The following is an 11462-nucleotide window of genomic DNA, read 5'->3' as shown; positions in this document are numbered from 1 at the left end:
GAGGAAAGGGGGCAGGGGGAAACTGGGGATCTAGCTAAAAATAAGCACCTGCTGAAAAACAAGAAATTCTAACCAATGTGTAAAATGAAAGACAACGGATGTATATATTTTCTGTGTATGTTCACGCTCATCTTCGTTCAGTATAATGTGAAAAACCCTGAATAAAAACATGTTTAAAAAAGGTTGCTCGCCGTCGCTTCCTCGAATGTCTAGACAAAGACTGAGAAAATCAGATAGTGTTCCTACCCCTGATATTACTGGTGTAGGGACGAACACCAACGTGCATGTATAGGGTACAGTGTTACCACACGCTGAGCTAGTGCACGGTCAATTGCAGTCCCACAGGTCCCAAAATCCCAACACAAGTGAATTCACCAATAATATGTCAATAAGTACAGTCATCAGGTTTGTAAATTGGAACACAATTACTGATTATTTAGAAGAGGAATAAAGATGGAATATGCAGTAATGTCAGCTGGATAACAAAGCAAGCAAACCTACTATCCACCCCCCCCCCCCCGCCTTTAACTGTCCCACCATCTCCCCACACACACAGGACAGACAAACACAGAGGGTGGAAAGGGGTAAAAATAATATGGGTTAAGGTTAAAATAAAAGTCCTTGCTTCAGATGATGAGTTATGTGCACCAGTCTTTCCTCCCAACCCACTGGTTACAGTTGTCAGTCGTTCAGTGCTCACAAACAGAAGACTTTCTCTGGAGAGCTTTCATTGAACTGGTTCAGGAGAATGGCACAGCTGTACTGTGGGAGGACGCTTCAGAGGGTTAATGCAGCGAGGCAATCTGGGTAGAGGTCAGGAATAGGAAGGGCTGGGCAGCACGGTGGCCTGGTGGTTAGCACAGTTGCCTCACGGCGCTGAGGTCCCAGGTTCGATCCCGGCTCTGGGATGTGTGGAGTTTGCACATTCTCCCCGTGTCTGCGTGGGTTTCACCCCCACAACCCAAAAATGTGCAGGGTAGGTGGATTGGCCGCGCTAAATTGCCCCTTAATTGGAAAAAATAATTGGGTAATCTAAATTTTTTAAAAAAGGAATAGGAAGGGTGCAGTCACTATGTTGGGGGTTTACTACAGGCCTCCCAATAGCCAACAGGAGATAGAGCTGCAGATATGTAGGCAGATTTTGGAAAGGCGTAAAAGCAACAGAATTGTTGTGGTGGGTGATTTTTAACTTCCCCTATACTGACTGGGACTCGCTTAGTGCTGGAGGCTTGGACAGGGCAGAGTTTGTAAGGAGCACCCAGGAGGCCTTCTTGAAACAATATGTAGACAGTCCAACTGAGGAAGGGGCCGTACTGGACCTGGTATTGGGGAATGAGCCTGGCCAGGTGGGCGAAGTTTCAGCACGGGAGCATTTCGGGAACATATGGGCCCCAGAAGTGTACAAGGTTTAAGGATAGATGGGCAGCATGGTCAGCACAGGCTTAGAGGGCCGAAGGGCCTGTTCCTGTGACCATAATTCAGTAAGTTTAAAAGTACTGTTGCGAAAGATAAGAGTAGTGAATGTGTTAAATTGGGGGAAGGCTAATTATAACAATATTAGGCAGGAACTAAAGAATCTAGATTGGGGGCGGATATTTGAGGGTAAATCAACATCTGCAAGTGGGGGGCTTTCAAATGTCAGTTGATAGGAATTCAGGGCCGGCATATTCCTGTGAGGAAGAAGGATAAATACGGCAAGTTTCGGGAACCTTAGATAACGAGGGATATTGTGAGCCTAGTCAAAAAGAAAAAGGAAGCGTCTGTAAGGGCTATAATGCTGGGAACAGATGAAGCCCGTGAGGAATATAAGTAAAGTAGGAAGGAACTTAAACAAGGGGTCAGGAGAGCTAAAAGGGGTCATTGGTAAACAAAATTAAGGAAAATCCCAAGGCTTTTTATACATATCTAAAGAGCAAGAGGGTAGCCAGGTAAAGGGTTTGCCCACTAAAGGACAAGGGGGGGGAATCTATGTATGGAGCCAGAGGAAATGGGCGAGGTACTAAAAGAGTACTTTGCATCAGTATTCACCAAAGACAAGGACTTGGTGGATGATGAGTCTGAGGAAGGGTGTGTAGATAGTTTGGGTCACATTGAGATCAAAAAGGAGGTGGTGTTGGTCACCTTGAGAAACATTAAGGTAGATAAGTCCCCAGGGCCTGATAGGATCTACCCCAGAATACTGAGGGAGGCAAGGCAGGAAATTGCTGGGGCCGAGACAGAAATCTTTGTGGCCTCACTGGACTACAGGGGAGGTCCCTGTTCTGGAGAATAGCCAATGTTGCTCCTTTGTTTAAGAAGGGGTAGCAAGGAGAATGCAGGAAATTACAGGTAAGTGAGCCTTATGTCAGTGGTAGGGAAATTATTGGAAAGGATAGGGTAGGATTTACTCCCATTTGGAAGCAAGTGGACATATTAGTGAGAGGTAACATGGTTTTGTGAAGGGGAGGTCATGTCTCACTAACTAGATCGGGTTTTTCAAGGAAGTAACGAAGATGATTGATGCAGGTAGGGCAGTGGATGTTGTCTATATGGACTTCAGTAAGGCCTCTGACAAGATCCCTCATGGCAGACTGGTACAAAAGGTGAAGTCACACGGGATCAGGGGTGAGCTGGCAAGGTGGATACAGAACTGGCTAGGTCATAGAAGGCAGAGAGCAGCAATGGAAGGGTGCTTTTCTAATTGGAGGGCTGTGACTAGTGGTGTTCCGCAGGGATCAGTGCTGGGACCTTTGCTGTTCGTAGTATATATAAATGATTTGGAGGAAAATGTAACTGGTCTGATTAGTAAGTTTGCAGACGACACAAAGGTAGGTGGAGTTGCGGATAGCGATGAGGACTGTCAGAGGATACAGCAGGATTTAGATCATTTGGAGACTTGGGCAGAGAGATGGCAGATGGAGTTTAATCCGGACAAATGTGAGGTAATGCATTTTGGAAGGTCTAATATGTGTGGGAAATATACAGTAAATAGCAGAACCCGTGAGAGTATTGACAGACAGAGAGATCTAGGTGTACAGGTCCACAGATCACTGAAAGGGGCAACATGGGCGGAAAAGATGGTCAAGAAGGCATAGGACATACTTGCCTTCATCGACCGGGGCATTGAGTATAAAAATTGTCATGTTGCAACTGTATAGAACCTTAGTTAGGCCACACTTGGAGTATAGTGGTCAATTCTGGTCGCCACACTACCAGAAGGATGTGGAGGCTTTAGAGAGGGTGCAGAAGAGATTTACCAGGATGTTGCCTGGTATGGAGGGCATTAGCTATGAGGAGCAGTTGAATAAACTCAGTTTGTTCTCACTGGAACGACGGAGGATGAGGGGCGACCTGATAGAGGTCTACAAAATTATGAGGGGCATAGACAGAGTGGATAGTCAGAGTCTTTTCCCCAGGGTGGAAGTCAATTACAAGGGGCAAAGTTTAGAGATGTGTGAGGGAAGTTTGTTTACACCCAGGTAGTGGGTGCCTGGAACTCGCTGCCGGAGGAGATGCTGGAAGCATAGTGACGTTTAAAGGGCTTCTTGACAAATAATGAATAGGATGGGAATAGACAGATACGGGCCCCGGAAGTGTAAAAGGTTTTAGGTTAGGCGTGCAGCATGGTCGGCGCAGGCTTGGAGGGCCGAAGGGCCTGTTCCTCTGCTGTACTTTTCTTTGGGCCTTCAACTCGAAGGTTCACCTTGAGGTCTGTTTCTTTCTTGAGATCCTTTGTCTCACATCATGCCCAGCTTGCTGCCTGTGGGATTGACTTAGCAGGCTCGAGAGAATGCCATCCAGTCTTACTGGGGAGAGAGAAGAGCTCTTACATTGGCTTTTTAAAGAGAATGATCAGAAAGATAGAGACTTAGAGGGGTGTTCCTTCCTAGCTTCAGAACCCAAAGCAAAACTAGAAACCCAGCCTCATCTCCCTGAGATCAGAACCGATCGCCACTGGTTACCGGGCAAAGCACAGCATTGCGAGCCCGTTCATTGGCTGCCAGTCAAGTCAGTCAAAGCTGAGTCATCACTGATGTCACCTGCTGCTACAATCCTCTGCTCAAATTAAAGGCACAGGCCACCGACACGCAGCTTTGCCTTAAAGTCACAGGACCATTAATCATCCGTGGATCAAAACGGCAATTGCAAAATCTAAAAGGCAAAAGTAAGGGAATAGACAGGACAAACAGGAGGGCCCCTTACAACTGGCATTGGCAAGGCTGCACCCGGAGGATTGTGCAGAGTTGTGATCTCCTCACTTGAGGAGAGATACAGCCATATTACAGGCAGTTCAGAGGAGATTCACTAAACTGTTTCCAGAGGTGAGGGATTGGAGGCAGTTCAGAGGTGGTACACTCGGTTGATTCCTGGACTGATTTCTGCGCCACAACACTTGTCATACCCTGCCAGCCAGGAAAATTACCCATTTATGCCTACTCTCAGTTTCATTCTTTGCCAGTGTTGCTCGTTCTGGGTGAGTGTGCTTAACACTCGATTTGGCTCTGTTTCGTTACTTAGCTTTGGAGTCGCCAGGTATCGTTAAGATACCGGCACAAGTTTCATGGTCAAGTTCAAAGCAATAAAACCATATACCAATTAGTAAGTTCAAACAAATGAGTTTATTATAATACAATTATAAACTACTCATGCACACGCTAAGATGACTAAACTATTCCTACCACTAAATAGACCAATACTTATCTGAATAAGGAACTGCCGGATCAGGGGAACAATGGCCTCTTGCTCTGCACTGGGTCCGCAGACTTCAGGTTGGTACGGGTTAAAAGGGGTCAGGAGTGTCTATCTCTGGTAGCGATCGTTGTGGGACACTTACTTGTTGGCGGCTGCTGTCCCAAACCTCTCCTCTCTCTCGGTCAAGGTCTTCTTCGGTAAAGGCTGGTCGAGAGGGCTCGTCAAGAGAGGAGGGCTGGTCAAGAAGAACAAACTGAGTTTGGGACCTGTCTCTTATAGGTCCCAGGGCTTCGCGCCCTTTTGTGCGGACCCTCTATCTGCTGGAGATCGATTGGGTCTCTTCCCAATCGATTTGTTTGAATCCCCCCAATACTGAGGCTGTTCCTTGGCTACTGGGCGGGCCTTCAGGTGCTTTGTCTTCGAACCCCGCTGGTGCCGGGGTGTCTGGCTTCCCATACAATGTTGCAATCACTTCCCTATTTGTGTCCTTTGTCCCTGGGATCGTTCCATTACTATGCTAACTGTCCCGGAGATTGCCTCATTAGTATGCGGAATGTTCGTTTCCGTGCTGTCTGCTCTCTTAGCAGACAGAATACACATTGGCTTGGTGCAGCCTGCTTGTGCTGCAAACTTTGTCCATTTTACCCTGCAAGCTTTGCGTTCCTCCATTTTGTATTGAGGGAATGGCCAACATCGGTGGCTACACCAGCCAGCCTGCTGCCCTTGCCAATACGTCACCCCTTGCACCATTTTGTTGAATGTTTCGAGAAATCCAAGAGTGGAACATTCACCTCCGTCACTGCAGACCTGAAGCATACCTTTGATAATCAATCCCCCACGGCAATAAACTTTCCTTTTGTTTATGTTTGCCCTCTTGATTTGTCTTTTTTCTGCTTTTATTGGGTTTTTTTTAACCACTCATAAGTGTCATGTGAGAGTACCTTTAAGAAATGGGTGTTTATCAAATAGCTGCAGTGATGTCAGAGTGGGGGTGGAGCTGGGCTGTTGTTTTTGAGCAGACAGCTGCTGGGTATTTTAGTTTCATTTTCAGAGCTGGATAGCTGCAGGCAAAGCAAGCAGCTGGAAATTGATCTCTCTCTGCAATTTAAAGACTGTCTCCAGATCATTTGAGGTTTTCAGAGTAATACCTGTTTCTGTAGAGAATTTAAACCTGCTGTCTTTCTGTAAAAAGGGTCTTTTGGTCTGATGGATGTTGTTTGGAAAGTTCTGAAGGGTTACTTATAGAATATTGTACCTGTGGGTATTATTGGTTGTTGATAGTTGTTAAGATGTTTATTGTGGGTTTATAAAATGTTAACTAGATTCATAAATAAACATGGTTTTGATTTAAAAGTACTTTGGATCTCTGTTGCATCACACCTGTAACGTAGGCCCCACAACCACAATCTATTTTTAAAATAAATTTAGAGTGCCCAATTCATTTTTTCCAATTAAGGGGCAATTTAGCGTGGCCAATCCACCTACCCTGCACATCTTTGGGTTGTGGGGGTGAGACCCACGCAGACACGGGGAGAATGTGCAAACTCCTCATGGACAGTGACCCAGAGCCGGGATCGAACCTGGGACCTTGGCGCTGTGAGGCAACAGAGCTAACCCACTGCACCACCCATAACCACGATCTATTAAAAGTTGTGGGTCAGGCGGACTCCATGATACACTTTGGGGTTCTCTAAACCCTGGCCTATAACATAAGAGTTTACCAACTGTACCGTACATAGTTTTGGTCCCTTTATTTGAGGAGGGGTGTTGTTGCATTTTAAGCTATTCAATGAAGCTTTACTAGATTGATTCCAGAGATGAGCGGTTTGTCGTATGAAGAGAGATCAAACAGTTTAGGCCTCTACTCTTCAGAGTTTAGAAGAATGAGAGCAGATCAAATCGAGGAACACAAGATGATAAAAGGTATGGATAAAGTAGACGTGGAGCGGGTGCTTCCTCCTGTGGGGCATTCCAGAACGAGGGGCCATGGTCTCAGGATAAGATGTAGCAAATTTGTAACGGAGTTCAGGAGACACTCCTTCTCCCAAAGGGTTGTGAACCTGTGGAATTTGCTAGCCCAGAGTGTGGTGGATGCTGGGACAATGCGTAAATTTGTGGAGCTAGATAGATTTGTAATCAGTAATGGGTTGAAGAGTTATGGAGAACGGGCAGGATGGTGGAGTTGAGGCCGAGATGGCATCAGCCATGATCACATTGAATGGTGGAGCGGGCTCGAGGGGTGGAATTGCCTACTCCTGCTCCTAGTTCTTATGTGAAAAGAGGCCTTTCGGCCCATCATCCCTGTGCCGGCCCTCAAGCACCTATCTATTCTAATCCATTTTTCAGCACTTGCTCCATACCCTCTGGTGTTTTAGTGCTCATCTAAATGCTTCTTTAATGTTGTGAGGGTTCCGGCCTCCACCATCCTTTCAGTTAGTGAGGTCCAGACACCCACCACCCTCTGGGTTACCCCAGGTTACACCCCAGGCCACTCATCATATCCCCTCTAATCCTCCTGCTCCTGACCTTAAATCTATGCCCCCTGGTTCTAACCCCTCTACTAGGGGGAAAAGTATCTTCCTAATGACCCTATCTATGCCCCTCATAACGTTGTACACCTCGATCAGCCTTCTGTGCTCCAAGGAAAACAATCCTAGTCTATCCAGCCTCTCTTCATAGTAGACATCTCCCAGCCCAGGCAACATCCTGGCGAATCTCCTCTGTCCCCTCTCTAGTGCAATCCCGAGAATCCCTACTGTGCAGAAGGAGGCCATTCAGCCCATCGGCTCTGCACCAACCCTCCAAAAATGCATTCCATCTCAGCCCACTCCCCCGCCACCCCATCTAATGGTGGCACAGTGGTTAGCACTGTCGCTTCACAGCTCCAGGGTCCCAGGTTCGATTCACGGCTTGGGTCACTGTTTGTCCGGAGTCTGCACAATCTCCTTGTGCGTTTCCTCCGGGTGCTCCGGTTTCGTCCCACAGTCCAAAGATGTGCAGGTTAGGTGGATTGGCCATTATAAATTGCCCTTAGTGTCCAAAAAAAGGTTAGGTGGGGTTGCTGTGTTATGGGTATTGGGCGGAGCCGTGGGCTTAAGTGGGGTGCTCTTTCCAAGGGCCGGTGCAGGCTCGATGGGCGGAATGGTCTACTTCTGCATTGTATGTTCTGGACAGCATGGTGACAGAGTGACGAGCACTGCTGCCCCACAACACCAGGGACCCAGACCCAATTACGGCCCTGCGTGACTGGTTGTGTGGAATCATAGAATCCCTACAGTGCAGAAGGAGGCCACCCGGCCTATCAAGTCTGCTCCCACCTTCTGAAAGAGCACCGTACCTAGGCAGCCTCCCCCCCCCCCCCCCCCCCATTACCCTACCTAACCAGCATCTCCCTGGACACCAAGGGGCATTTTTATCACAGCTGATCCACCAAACTTGCACAACTCTGGACAGTGGAGGAAACCCTTGCCGACAGGGGGAGAAAGAGCAAACTCCACACCGTCACCCAGAGTCGGAATTGAAACCCAGAGTCCGTGATGCTGTGAGGCAGTAGTACCAGGACTCGCCCCTCAGGTGTCCAGGGATCATGCAGGCATGGTTACGGGCAGACGGGAGTGAACACGGGTTGGGGTGCTCTTTCGGAGGATCGGCACACTCAATGGGCCGAATGGCCCCCCCCCCCCCCCCCCCCCCATCCGCCCCGCACAAACTCTACGATTTGATGATCCTTCCTCAGGACTGCACACAATACTCCTGCATGATTGCGGCAAGATGTCCCTGCTCCTGTACTTGGAGACCTCTTTGACTTAAAAAAAAAATTTAGAGTACCCAATTCATTTTTTCCAATTAAGAGGCAATTTAGCGTGGCTAATCCACCTACATAGAACATAGAACAGTACAGCACAGAACAGGCCCTTCGGCCCTCGATGTTGTGCCGAGCAATGATCACCCTACTCAAACCCACATATCCACCCTATACCCGTAACCCAACAACCCCCCCCTTAACCTTACTTTTAGGACACAACGGGCAATTTAGCATGGCCAATCCACCTAACCTGCACGTCTTTGGACTGTGGGAGGAAACCGGAGCACCCGGAGGAAACCCACGCACACACGGGGAGGATGTGCAGACTCCACACAGACAGTGACCCAGCCGGGAATCGAACCTGGGACCCTGGAGCTGTGAAGCATTTACGCTAACCACCATGCTGCCCTTCACATCTTTTGGGTTGTGGGGGTGAAACCCACGCAGACATGGGGAGAATGTGCAAACTCCACACGGACAGTGACCCAGAGCCGGGATCGAACCTGGGACCTCGGCGCCGTGAGGCAGCAGTGCTAACCACTACGCCACCATGCTGTCCGCATTTGACGTATTTACTGTTAATTGTGCCCGCAGACTTAGCTTCAGTGACTGGACACCCTCTTAATGTATAGCCATTTAGATAATAATCTGCCTTCTTGTACTTGCTACTAAAGTTTATTTTACATGTATTGCTGCACCATTGTCTCTCTGCATGGCCATTGGTGTATGTGGTGATCTCAATAAGACTACATCTCCCAGAATACTTGGGAAGCGGGCGATCTCGCGAGACCTGTGGGGAGGGGGAGGAGGAACAATGGGCGGGGCCTTGAGTCGGCCCGGCTCCGCCATTTTGAATCGCCGTTCCAGCACCCCCCCCTTCCCCATTTCAAACCATCCTGTCATCGTCCCCATCTGCACGCTCCATAAATCTCCCTGTCAACGACTCGCCGAGACCCTTTCACCAGCCGGCGGGCCGGTGAGAAAGAGGGCGCACCGCACGCCGGAGACGGATTGAGGTGGATTGTGAGGGCAGATGGCGCCGGCCGGGGCCGTCATTGTGGTAAGATTGTGTGGTGGTGGGGGGGGGGGGGGGGGAGAAGGGGAGCTCAGAGCGCATGCGCAACGGAGGGGGCGGGGCCGTGTTGGGAAGGGGGGTGGGGGTGGGGTCGGGAAGAAGGAGCCTGAGGCCTACTCGCTGAAACACACACATCATCCGGCCTCCCCCTCCCCCACACCCCAGCGGCCGCCATCTTGCCTGCCTCCATCGGGAGGTGAGCCCGACTCCCCAAGATGGCGATGCGGCAACGGGCGGGCGGCCAAAGAGAAGGGGCGGGAGAGGCGGAGGAAGGGGAGGGGGAAAGGACGGGAGGGGAAAGAGGTGTCGGGGTAGGCGGATGGAGGAGGATGGAGACGGATGACGAGGGTAGGGGGGACGGCGGAGCAGCAGGAGGAGGCGGAGCAGGAGAGGGCGGCCATTTTAATCGATGATGGCGGCGGCGAGAATCCATCAGCCTAGATAACGAACGGATGGGCAGATTTGACCATCCTGCCGATATGATGGAGGTGGAATTTCATACGTGTGTGTGTCTGTGTGGATAGATATATCTGTGTTATTTTTTTAATTTGTGGGGGGGTGGGTGGGAGGTCAGGGGGTGACCTCTGACCTCCCCAGTGACGTCAACGCCCAGGCTCAAACTTGTCCATTTTCTCCCCCCCCCTTTCCCTTCCCCACTCATTGCACATGGTGGCAGGAAAAAGAGTGGCTCTTCCTCCTCCCTTTCTAAAATGAGCTCCAAGGATCTCCAGGGTGGGTTGTGTTCCTCCTTGCATGCCTGTTGTGTTTTATTTCCCTCCCTCCCTCTCATGTCTTGTACCCTCCCCTCCCTTCACCTCTCCCATTACCTTCATCTCCTTTTTATTCCTTTTGCAGTTCTCATTTGTGCACTTTTTCTGCCGTCGGATTATTTAATGTTCTGTTTTTCTGGAGGGAGTGTGGGCTTGGCTTGTCTTCCATTCATTTTTACAGTTGTTGTTCCTCCTTGAGTGTTGGCTTTTTTGTTTTGCTTCCCCCCCTGCTTTGCTAACATTCCAGTTTTTGCCCCCCCCCTTAATTCCTGCCCTGTCATTTTTTTTAACACCATGTTCTGCCCCCTCCTCCCCCGCTCCTTCCTGCCCTTTAGCTTTATGTTCATTTATTTATTGCAACTCCTTGAGCTCTTTCTTTCCCCCCCCCCCATTCAATTTTTACTTTCAGTCGTGTTTGTAAATTATGCCCCGTCATTTCTGTGCTAATTGTGCTCCCAATGTTTTGCTTAATGTTTTTATTTCCCCCGCCCGCCCCGTGTTTTTTCTTTGCTTTCATTTGGGCTTATTTATTTGTGCCCTGTCATTTTTGTACTTTTCTATCCCGAAAGTTTGCTCTGCCTTCCTTCATTCTTTCAATTTATGCCTCCTTGTCTTTGCGCTTTTTTCACACAGCCTTCTCACTTTTGGCGTTTATTCGTTCTGGACACTTTTTTTATTTTTTGTTTTGTCTCCCTGTTTTTGATCGGTTTAATCTCCCTCACATCTGCCTAGTTTTAGCTTTCCACCCTTTTCTCTGATCCATTCATTTTTTTTCTTGCCCGCTCCCCGTCGCATTCATTTTATTGCACACTCACTCACTTCGCCTTCATCGCACCCCTCGTTCTTTATTTTTTTTTGCATTGCATTCAATCACTTCTGCCGTTTGTTTTTCCTGCGCCCATTCATTCGCGCGTATTGAGATTTTTCCTGTGATTTTGAAATGCCACTTATCAATTTGCAAGCCCCTCTTCTGGCGTGGACCTCGACGCTGTTGGTTGATTTGTTTTGTTTTCTTAAAATGTGCCTCGGTGGTAAAACCTTGCGGTGCAAAGTCCAATGGCAGTGGGGGAGCCATCTCCTTTTTTTCCTGTTCTGTTTTAAAATAAATCTCTCTTTCCTTGAATTCTGCTGCATGTTTTAA

This window comes from Scyliorhinus canicula, chromosome 20, assembly GCF_902713615.1.
Source record: "Scyliorhinus canicula chromosome 20, sScyCan1.1, whole genome shotgun sequence".
NCBI classification, from domain to species: Eukaryota; Metazoa; Chordata; class Chondrichthyes; order Carcharhiniformes; family Scyliorhinidae; genus Scyliorhinus; species Scyliorhinus canicula.
This window is presented reverse-complemented; position numbering follows the sequence as displayed.